The following is an 11,981-nucleotide window of genomic DNA, read 5'->3' as shown; positions in this document are numbered from 1 at the left end:
ACTCCAGCGCGTGCTTTTCCTCATTCCAAGAGCGGCACATCAGGAAGGGACGCATCTCAATAAGACGGCGTCCATCACTACAGCCGGCCGAAGTGGCCGCGCTGTTCTGGCACTGCAGTCTGGAACCGCGAGACCGCTACGGTCGCAGGTTCGAATCCTGCCTCGGGCATGGATGTGTGTGATGTCCTTAGGTTAGTTAGGTTTAACTAGTTCTAAGTTCTAGGGGACTAATAACCTCAGCAGTTGAGTCCCATAGTGCTCAGAGCCATTTGAACCATTTTGAACCACCACTACAGTACATACCACCCTTTCTTCGTAGTCTATATTACGCATTACGAAGATCTGCGCACGTGAATGCCAACGTTCGTACATGGTTAGTAAGTCTTGTTGCATACAAGCCCCGGATAGCATACCGATAACTTGAAAAAACGTGGTTTGTTGTTGGATTCCTAATGCTTCATCCACCGATACTCCACCTTTAGTTGCTGATGCAAAGGTACTAAAAGTTTACGTAGTATTTGTTTTCCTGACTTAGATTACTTTAGTGAAAAAGCTAATTTTCATTGCAGTGGTATCCTCGAGTTGTGAAGTAGACAATTTCTAGAGGTCGAAAAAGGGAAAAAGGAATTTCTGTTCCTTGTCTTCGGGGCTCGGTAACGGTGTTCAAGCGTAACTTGATTGTTTTACCGATATAGTAATGTAGAATCTCGTTTATCCGGTCCTCAGAAATCCGGACCTGCAGTTCCTGCGATCGGATTTTTAGAAGTGCCGACAACAATGCGCAAAACTCCGTCCGAAGAGGCCGTGGGAGCTCCAACAGTATCTATCGACCTCTGTGTTATCCTTAACCGATAGGAGTCAGTGAATGCGGCTATGGAGGGACATGTGGTCTGCATATCGCTCCTCTGGCCGTTGTCAGTTTTCGTGACAGGAGCCTCATAAGGACTGAGTGTACCCGGTTTACAAACAGCGCTCGGTAGATCCGAACGGTGACCCATCCAAGTGCTAACCAAGCCCGACAGCGCTTAACTACGGTGATCTGACAGGCACTGATGTCAACAGTTCGGCAAGGCCGTTTGCCAACAATGCACAAAGATAGTATATTAAAATTAAATTCGGGCAAAGGCCATACACGGATCTTCTCACGGTGTCAGATAGCAAGATAAGAGTTGTGCAATACTGTATTGCCCTGTTTGATGGGAGCCCGTGGGCAAGAAGTAAGATGCACCGGACAGTGTGAATGTAAGAGAATTATTCGAAATCTTGCCGTTTAATTTGCTGGTGCAACTTCAATGCGTGCACAATGGAAGATTAACCGGAGACAAGACGAAATTATCTGTTTTTCTGTAGACGCTGTCTGTTTGTCTGAAGATAGTTGTCATGGATTAGTTGTCGAAGCTGGCGCTTGCTCTGAAGGCATTATGACACATACAGAAGCAAGGAAGTAGTGTGACAAAGTAAGGATTTATCTGGATCGTGAGACAGAAACAACTTCGGTTGAATTCATGCTGGTGAAATGCCCGCGTGATTGTGCTGCACATGGGTGGCTCAAAGGAAACTTACTGGTTATTTGAGCGTGTAAAACTCACTGGTCGTTTTTTTCCGATGCCCGTCAATATTTACGTAAAAATGTTTAATTTGCCTGTGTACGGAAAATAAAAACACTGCACGACAAAATGTGAAACATGCAGAAAGGGAAGAGGAAACTAAATAAAACTTTACGGGTTCAGAGGGTATGTGATACACTTTCAGTAATTACAACAGCGAGTCAAATTTATAAATAACTTGGTAATATGAACCTACTTTTCAGTATGACGCTGCACACCGCACACCCTCTGGCCCAGACGTATGCGCTGATTCGGTTGGGAACGGTGTCACAAGGTCATAGTATCGTCACCTGTGTCAAGCTGGTCCATAACTGTTCAACATCACGCAGATAGTTCATAGAGACACATGCCATGTGTGGGCGAGCATCTGTTGAACAATGGCATCACAATAATTTCGCATGAGAGGTAACACACGAGGACACAGAATGTCCGTTGTTCCGGCAGAGTACCGTCAGTCAACACGAGCCGTGACCTGAAATCATACCAGACGGCCCCCACACCATGACGCCAACAGTGCTACAGCAGTCCCTCCTCAAAACATTGGAAGATAGCGACGTCTCCCCATACAGCAACTGTACTCGCCGATTATGGTTGTGCGGGGTGGTGCCGAAACGCGACTGATCGCTGAAAGCAATGCAGGGCCATTCATCAGCAGTCCGTGCATGCCTTCACGGCTCCAATCCAAACACAGTCGTTTCCGTTTTGGTGTTAGCTATAGCCTACGCATGAGATGGTTATTCCCAGGTCCAGCTGCTGTTAGTCTCCGACCAGTGGAACGGAATGGCGCAGGGTGTCCTTTACTTGTTTTGTTACGGCAGGCGCAGATGTGATGGTGGTGTGGTGTGCTTGGTGCCCAGTGCGGCGATTATCCCTTGTGGTGGTCAGCCGTGGTTGAGTGGAAGCTTGACGGCTAGTATACCAGGCCTCAAGTTTCCGTACAGTCCAGCATTGGGCCCCTGTCACATCAGAATGCCCCACAAATCTAGATACTGCACAGTTTGACAAGCTGGTGAAAGGAGTCCCACAATGAGGCCCCATTTGGAACTCTGTCAGATGCTGACAACACTATCGTCCGCTGGTACGCAGCATCTTTGTGTGCTTCTGTGATCACTCAGCATAGGACGTTGGTCATGGCCTTTATACTGGGTTAACTTTAATAAAACTGATAAACAGCAGGGCCAGATCGCTGACTGGAAATCGAGAAAAAAAGGTCCTTCGAACATGTGTCCGGAAATGTATCGTTGCCACAGTGGATGGCGCCGACGAATGAGAGGTGCTCTGACAAATTGCCGCGTGTTCCTTGTGTGTTGCAGGCTGTTTGGTTCACGCAGCGTGCTGTAAGCAGCGGAATGGTTCGGTATTCATGTCGGGAACTGGACGAGATGGTGTTTTTGCACTGCCAGGCAGATGGGAACGGTCGATAGGCAGCACAGCCGTACCAAAACAAGTACCCTCACAGACACCAACCACATCAAGCAACATTTCAAGCTCTTTTTTGGTGATTGTGTGATCATGGTTCCTTTCAGATAGACGAATGTGCAGGGAGGTGGCAGACTGTGCGTTCACCAGATTTGGATGATCGGGTTCTATTGGATATTGGGACGAAAGCTTGTACAATCTCCAGGCAAGTAGCCCGCCAACAAGGTGTAAGCCAAAGTACGGTTGTGTGTATCCTGCATGGCCTGCAACGGGCGCAAGGATTATCAGCACCAGATTCCCCTCTAAGTGAAGGATTTTGTCAATGGCTTTTGCACCATACTATACCTATTAAAGGATTTCCGTCACCAGTCCTATTTACTGGCGAACTGTTCTGCTGCTTACAGTACGCTGCGTTAATCACACAGCCTGCAACACACAAGGAACACACGGCACGTGGTCAGAGGAACTTCATTCTTCAGCGCCATCTACCGTGGCAATGGTACATCTTCGGACACACGATCATAGGACCTTTCTTCCTCCATTTCCAGCCAGGAATACGTCCCCGCAGTTTGTCGGTTTTATTAATGTTCACCCTGTACACCCTATTAGGCAGGGCCGGCCAGAAATTCTGTACGCGTGCGGTGCTCCTGCACATGTGCGACTTCCGGGTCACAGCGTGCACGCCGCAGCCGTCAGCGTTCATGTAGTGCCTGTTTCTACGCACAGATGTCGCTCCTCTGTTACACAAAGTGCGTTATCGACACCTCGTATGTATATCACAACCTGGGCTGTATCAGTAAGATCTGTTGCTTCATCGAGCGCAACAGCGAAAGCAACAAAGTATTTAGCCTTATTTATTAGCTGTCTGTGCAGATCGCCGGCCATAGCACTGATACGACTTGTCACTGTTTGTTTGGACAGACTGATTTCTTGAAATCTGCTAACGTTCGTAGGACACTCAAGTTCTGCAGCATCAATCAGACACCCTTTCACAAACTCCCCTTCGGAAATGGATTTCCCAGATTTTGCAATTCTTAATGCGATTTTAAAACTTGCTCGCAGTGAAGATTTAGTGTGGTTGTTATTCTGTAAAATTGAAAACAGTACATTGTACAGCGTACAGTAAAACAGACATAAATGTAACACAAGAAACTAAGAGTTCAAGAAGGATCAGTTACTTTGACGTACAGTAAAATCGAGTTGATGTGTCTCATCCATTTTCTGAAGGACATTTAATTTTGCTTGCCGTTCTTCACTGTTGAGTACATTGCACTCGTCTTTGTGATATGTATTGTAATGTCTTTCAATTGAAAACTTACGCTGGACGCCTATTATTCGGCGGCACAGCAAACACTATGAGTTTTCACCAACGGCTACAAAAAAGAATTGCAGTTCCCAGCCATTTTTAAACGACTGAGAACATAGATCTCCCGTCCTTTGCTTTTTCACAGTACTTGCCATTTCTCAGTACTTCTCTGTTAAGGTTACGGTCACCAGGGGTAAACGAGACTGGGTATGTTGCGCTCTTGCTTGTACCACAGGGAAGTGGAGCCGCCGCCTTTCATTTAGGACACAGGTCTAACAACAGATGTCGCTGTCGCTCGCTGTCGCACACGTGCGGACATGTGCAGCACTTCCGCACCTCTGCACACTGTGCAGCGTTTGGCCGGGCCTGCTATTAGGGCTGGTGGCGATATTAAATACAAACAACAGTTTGTTTCGGATTATCGGTGGGACCTATGATCCCAACTAGGCCGGATTAATGAGATTCAGTTGTATCGAAGTAATGACAGTAGTAAAATAAGCCTAGACTCCAAATTCTGGCGGACAAACCGGCCTACTTAAACAGCACAATCTCGCCTGCAATGCCTCTACTGGGCTCATAGGAGCTTGTGGTAGCGGTCGAGTGTGGAACAGACCCAACGAAGCTTTGGACTCAAGAAGTCAACAAGGCTCTGTAAAAGTTGGCGGTGGCTCGATAGTGGTTTGGGCTGTGTTTGGAATGATCATTGGGAACCATCTACAGCCATTTACGGAATTCATGTTCCCAAACAGCGACGGAATTATTATCGATGACAATCCACCATGCCACCAGGCCACAATTGTTCGCGAATGAATTGAATATCCAGATCACCTTACATGAATCCCGTCGAATATTCGTGGGACATAATCCACAGGTCATTTTGTACACAAAATCCTGCACCGGCAATCCTTTCGCAGTTCCAGACGGCTATAGAGGCAGCATGGCTCAACATTTCTGCAAGGGACTTCCAACGAGTTGTTGAGTCCATGTAACATCCAGTTGCTGCACTACTCCGGGCAAACGGAGGTCCGACACGGTATTAGAAGGTATCCCGTGACTTCTGTCAGCTTCGTGTATATGATTTCACTCTCTCCCTTTTGTACTCTAACCTCATTTCACGTTTTAGTGGTGGAACTGATCGCTCTGAGCTGCGGCACACTTTCTTTACGCACTGTTTATTGCGGTTACAGCACCATCCGTCAGCAGATTTTCGAACTATTTCGAAACCTCTGCATAAAATTCGTACAGCGTTCCCAATAAGCATACACGGATCTATCGATCATAGTTTTCAAGATATTTAATTTTGAAATCTGGAATACCTTCTCAGGTCGCCCTTTGTGAGTCCATTGCGTTAACGTCATCACGTCCGTCGATTCCACCCGGATGATACCCTTGTGTAACAGTTCCCTCCTGTGCTATGTGTAATTACTATGTCATAATTACCCCTACAGTGTGGTACCTGACAGTGTGTAGTCCAGCTCTACCTTGCAACGCGCCGCCTTACGGTAATGGAGGAAGGCACTTTGCGGTAAGTACGCGTGACACAGTTTCCCACGTCTAATGACAGTCTCCGGCTGCTCGCAGCGACGCGACGATAACATGCTTCATAGGCAGAGGCCGCCCTATCTTATCTCAGTCGTGTCGCAACACTAACGACACCGGTTTAATAACGGCGCTGCGTACTCCACATTGTCGCCTCCGAGAATGAGCATTAACTTGTCACACGCTCAGCTGCTGTTGTGTCTGGGACCAGCTTGCTGCATAGATTGTGCGCATCGTGTCGCAGATATTGCTGTCCTCGCGTCTCGGGCAGATTAAGTCTTGCCGACAACTTATTTTCCTAACCAGACATCGGGGATTAGTGAGCCAGTTTACGTAGTGAATAAATTGATGAAACCAGTACAAATGGTTCAAATGGCTCGGAGCACTATGGGACTTAACGTCTGAGGTCATCAGTTCCCTAGAACTTAGAAATACTTAAACTTAACTAACCTATGGACATCACAAACATCCATGCCCGAGGCAGGATTCGAACCTGCGACCGTAGCGGTCGCGTGGTTCCAGTCTGAAGCGCCTAGAACCGCTCGGCCACACCGGCCGGCGTAAGCAGTACAGAAATACCAGATGCACAGGACACTACTGACTTCTTTATCACAAGATGTTTCAGCACAAATGCTACCTACTGTGAATTAATGACTTTTATGACAGTGTGAAAATTACTTTCAAATGATGACAGATCTTGAAGTAGTTCTTATAAACAGTATTTGAATTATTTGTAGAATTATAATTGTTGTCTCACTTGCACGAAATATCTTCAGAGTTTTAAAAGATATTAGTAATTATAAATCCACTGGAGGCACCAAGTGACATACTGAAATATTAATGGGTGAAACAAAAATAAAACAGTGGTATCTTGCATAAAGCAGAATTTACGTAACGGTTCCTCTGGAGATAAAGAGCCGCAACATCCAAAAGTACTGAAAGTATACTGCTTCTCAGCTCGAGTCTATGCTCCAGTAATGAATAGCCCATATTAAGACCAGGAATTTAGTTCCATCCATAGGGATGTTCTGTAGTTCAAAATGGCTCAAATGGCTCTGAGCACTATGGGACTTAACATCTATGGTCATCAGTCCCCTAGAACTTAGAACTACTTAAACCTAACTAACCTAAGGACAGCACACAACACCCAGCCATCACGAGGCAGAGAAAATCCCTGACCCCCCCGGGAATCGAACCCGGGAACCCGGGCGTGGGAAGCGAGAACGCTACCGCACGACCACGAGATGCGGGCTGTTCTGTAGTTGCCTAGACCTTATCGCAGTTCCAGGTGCATCAGGGATGCTACGTTTGAACAAAAAGCGTACAAGTATGGACTACTATCGAGTAGGATTACAGCACCGTTTGCAAAAATTACATCCAGAAGAACGAGATCCTTAAGGGTGAATTTCATAGGGCGGGTGTCAAAGCTACCTGTAGATTCTGAATACGGTATGTTTCAAGCGACTATGGGTGATAGATGACGTGATGGTGAACAACTTATGTCAGAGACAAAATTTTCGTACTAGCTTCCTGGCGACGCTATTCGTTGTTCAGGATTCGCTGGCCCTGGGATGGCAAGATTTCGCTGAACTAGTAGGGTCTAGTAACCAGGTGTGCTGCATACCATCTACCCCAGTAGGTAAGACAGTGTGGAGAAGACTAATTTAGAAGCGAATCAGAAACTTCAGTTTTGCTGAGGCTACCTTCCTTGATACAGAGCAGATGACTGGAATGTAGGCAACGCACAAGGCATATAGACACCGCACAGTGCCAAAGCCCTGCTGACTCTCAGGGACATAACCAGGTCAAAAGGACGTCTAGCATCAACAGGAACTATCGACGAAGAAATTCTCTCTAACAAAGGCGTAGAAATCTACATCTACATCATCTCCGCAAACCACCTAATGGCATGTGGCGGAGGGTACTTATGGTACCACCAACTGATCCTCCCTTCGCTGTTCCACTTGCGAAAGGCACATGGGAAGAATGATTGTCGGTAAGCCTCTGTATTAGTTCTAATTTATCGAATTTTCTCGCCGTGGTCGTTTCTAGGCACTACCGTCTGAAACCGCGCGACCTGTACGGTCGCAGGTTCGAATCCTGCCTCGGGCATGGATGTGTGTGATGTCCGTAGGTTAGTTAGGCTTAAGTAGTTCTAAGTTCTGGGGGACTGATGACCTCAGAAGTTAAGTCCCATAGTGTTCAGAGCCATTTGAACCATTTTTGAATAAACGACGAGGAAATGGAGCAGGATGTGGTGGTATATCTAGAAAGGTATGACGTTAAGACGTCTTTCAGGTTTTCTTTTCTTCTACATGTACATCATACTCCGCAAGCCATCTAATGGTGTGCGGCAGAGGGTACTTTTGGTACCGCTATCTGATCCCTCCAATCCAGTTTCACTCGCGAATAGTGCGTGGGAATAATGATTGTCGGTAAGCCTCTGTATTGGCTCTAATTGCTAGAAGTTCTTTCGCGTGGTGATTAGTCGAGATGTGTGTGGGGGAAAGTAGTATGTTGTCCGACTCCTCCTGAATAGTGCTGGAAACACCGACATTCATGGATTAAAAAAAAAAAAAAAAAATGAAGTCCTATTCGCTGATCTTCTTGAAAGTGATCTACAGAGATCTTTTTAACGCCATAACAGAGGAGGTAACGCTTTTTAAATACATCAGGTGCAACGTTATGCAGGACATTACTCGCATTTTTATATCCTAGCACTAGTTGTCGCCAAAGATAGTGCTCACGTGCAATCGGGTAGAATCAAGTCGTGTGAGGCGACGAACGCAAGGATGGACTGGTGCGGGGAATAGTGCCTAATGCGTGATGGGGATGATGGGATGACGCCAACGACGACGAGAATGCGCCATTAAGATATCCGTGTGAGTGTCCGTTACAACTGTTCACGTTGTTGAGCAACAGCAACGTCTGAGGGCCGGAAACGTGACTCAGTGTTGTTAGGGGTGAAGCGACAGGCAGTGACAGGTGAGTTCTCACACTAAGGGAGTGCTCCTTGATTCACAGCGAGCCTCGTCGCAAACAAAGAATGCATCGTAAACAAAGGTCGGAGCTGGAACGCTGCGTCACTGTTGGCACGCGCTGTGCTGGCCTACTATCATTGTGCCACACATGCGGGACGGGCGCGCCCGCGCCGCACCGTTACGCGGTCAGCTGAGAGTCGTGCAAATCGACAACATGGGCAGCAACTGTCATAAGGATACCTGCCGAATAGCATGCGCAGATACAAGGCGAAGGGGGGGGGGGGGAGCGGGGGGTCATGAGGTTTATGATATCCGTCGCGTTCAAATGGCTCTGAGCACTATGGGACTCAACTGCTGTGGTCATAAGTCCCCTACAACTTAGAACTACTTAGACCTAACTAACCTAAGGACATCACACACATCCATGCCCGAGGCAGGATTCGAACCTGCGACCGTAGCGGTCGTGCGGTTCCAGACTGTAGCGCCTTTAACCGCTCGGCCACACCGGCCGGCTATCCGTCGCGTCTCCGCCCTCCCTAAAAAAAGAACATTCTACCGAAAAAGATCATTTTTTATCTGTATCAATTTCGAAACTTTTCAGTTGGACACGAGAGTAGAAAATTAAAAGTTATGTCTAACACACGATGCTTTCCAGTCTCTTGGCTGAGTACTTGCCCACGTGGATGGTATTTCGGCCTGAAAGGCAGGGTAAAGACGCCCAATTACAAACTGAAAATATGCGCTACCAACAATAACTGAATATCTGCAGTCCACAGGTGTAGCCGGCGAACAACATGAAAATGAGCAAGGCAGACACTCTATCAAGGTCAATCTAGCAGATAGATTGGCTTTACCGAGCGTAGTTCAAAATAACGGAACGAAACAGCAGTCCCCAGTTACACACTCCAGTAACCTTAAACTGCAGACCTGAGACAGAATATGCCTGATGCTGAGTGTGCATTTCGGTCTGATGTAGCCTAGTGTAAATTATTGCGTTGTCAAAGTTTAGATTCATCATCACCGTGAACAAGAAGTCTTTCATGGGGCTGGAACCACGTTTGGCACTAATGATTACACTTGTCTTGGTAGCCAAAAAAAAAAAAAAAAAAAAAAAAAAAAAAAAGAGAGAAGAAAATTCTCATTATTTGTCACTTCTGATGACGCATTTCGGTATCGCCATCATCTCTCATCAGATCTCAGTTTTACATCCCCAAATGACCGACAAGCACATATTTCATCGCTGTAGTCTTTCATGGGGTGTGTGACCATGTTTGGTATTAATGATTACATTTGTCTTAGTCGCCAAAAGATATGTAAAACAGTGATTGTGACACCGAAACGCGTCTTGGCAAGTGAAAAATAAAGAAATAATCTGTTTATGGCGATCAAGACAAGTATCGTCATCAGTTGAGATTCTTGCTAGTACGGATCTCAAATCAGTTACCTGACACTTTTAAAGTTCAAATTTTCAGTCGAATGCGTTTCGAATTATTGAACTCCGATTTATTAGAAGTTGTAACGGGGCGATCAATAAATTGCCATCTGAGGGCGTTGCAGCAGCCTGTATGCAACGTAGCGCGACTCAGATGCTGTTACATAAGCACCGACATGTCGAGGGATTAGTGTGGCATTCGTGGTTTCCGACGTGCGTGGGGTAAATGCGGAAACGTGAACTATGGCGATGTTACTACTAAATGTGTCCAAACAGGACCAAAGTGCTGTTATTCTGTTCTTGGCTGCCGAAGGACAAACATATGTCCGTCGGAAACCACCGATGTGGAATGGTGCGTTAATTTCCGTGCTGGTCGCTATTCCACGCTAGACGCCGGTCGATCTGAGAGGCCAGCCTCAAGTGGGAAATACTCGAGTACCCGGCCTACAGTCCTGATGTCTCCCCATGCAATTACCACACCTTCGGTCCTTTAAATAAAGGCCTATAAGAGTCGACGATTCTTGTCGGACAAGGATGTGCTGCATGTAGTTACAGACTTCTTCAGGCATCAGGACACAGTGTTTTATGAAACGGGTGGAATGACTGCCTCAATATTCACGGCGACTTCGGCTGATTGGCATACCGATTCTGGACTGTACAGCTTTCGAGTGGAAAGTTTTTGAGTGCCCTTTATGTATTAACGTGAAGCACTAAGCGCTAATGTAACCAAATTATTATTAAAGACGTTGTATATATTTATTATTATTATTACTATTATTATTAATATTACACTTATAGCTATCGCAGGTCTCGGAGACATTTCCGGAAGTGAAGACGGTTTATTGTCCGTTTTCACAACTACCATCCATAGCTCTTATTACCGTCGGGCACGAAAAGAAATAGTATTACGCTAAATGGCAAAGATCCCTTGTACAGACTAATGGCTTTGCTTTCGACTTCAAAACGTCTTTAAAATCGATGCCGAATGTGGAACAGCGTTAGCTCCCAATTGATCGAAATTTTCTGACGAATTAATTTCAAACTTTATACTAACCCAGATAAAAATGATCACTGCTCATTCACAGTGGTCTCTTTTTAAAGCGGAGTGATGTAAATTTGTGCATGGACAACTCATTCATTCCTGGCAGCTAGATGTCGCTCGCGCGAAGTGTACCCACCACTTTCGGCTTCACGTGTTCGATGCGTCTAGAATCTAGATAAACCAGATCGTATCTCAAAGACTAAGTATTCAATCCGAGTGAACGAAGGTGGTTTCGAAGAGGAATATATGTATTACGATGATCTGGCATTCCAAGTCAGTATCTCTAAAATTCAAGAAAGGTAGGCCGCTGTGAATTTAAAAAAGAAGTGCAAAATTTTACAGTTTTATGAAAACCTGAGAGCATTGCTTAGAGCACAGTATCCTGAACAGCGTAATCGATAAAATACCGGATGGCACCCAAAACCAGTGCGGAATAGTAAGTTGATCGGACAACACATCTGGTATCTTACGTTCCTATTTCCAGTATCCATCTGGATTTCGTTGGTGAGGGTATGGAAAGTGCTACTGAAATGATAGTATTCACATCGGATCTACTTGGCATAGTCAGTGTGGCGGCAGGGTCCAAAATCGAACTTGTACCATGGACAACTAGTACTCTCAAATATTAATTTTTGCTTCAAAACACTATACACGA

The sequence above is a fragment of the Schistocerca serialis genome, chromosome 4, assembly GCF_023864345.2.
Source record: "Schistocerca serialis cubense isolate TAMUIC-IGC-003099 chromosome 4, iqSchSeri2.2, whole genome shotgun sequence".
Lineage (NCBI taxonomy): Eukaryota > Metazoa > Arthropoda > Insecta > Orthoptera > Acrididae > Schistocerca > Schistocerca serialis.
This window is presented reverse-complemented; position numbering follows the sequence as displayed.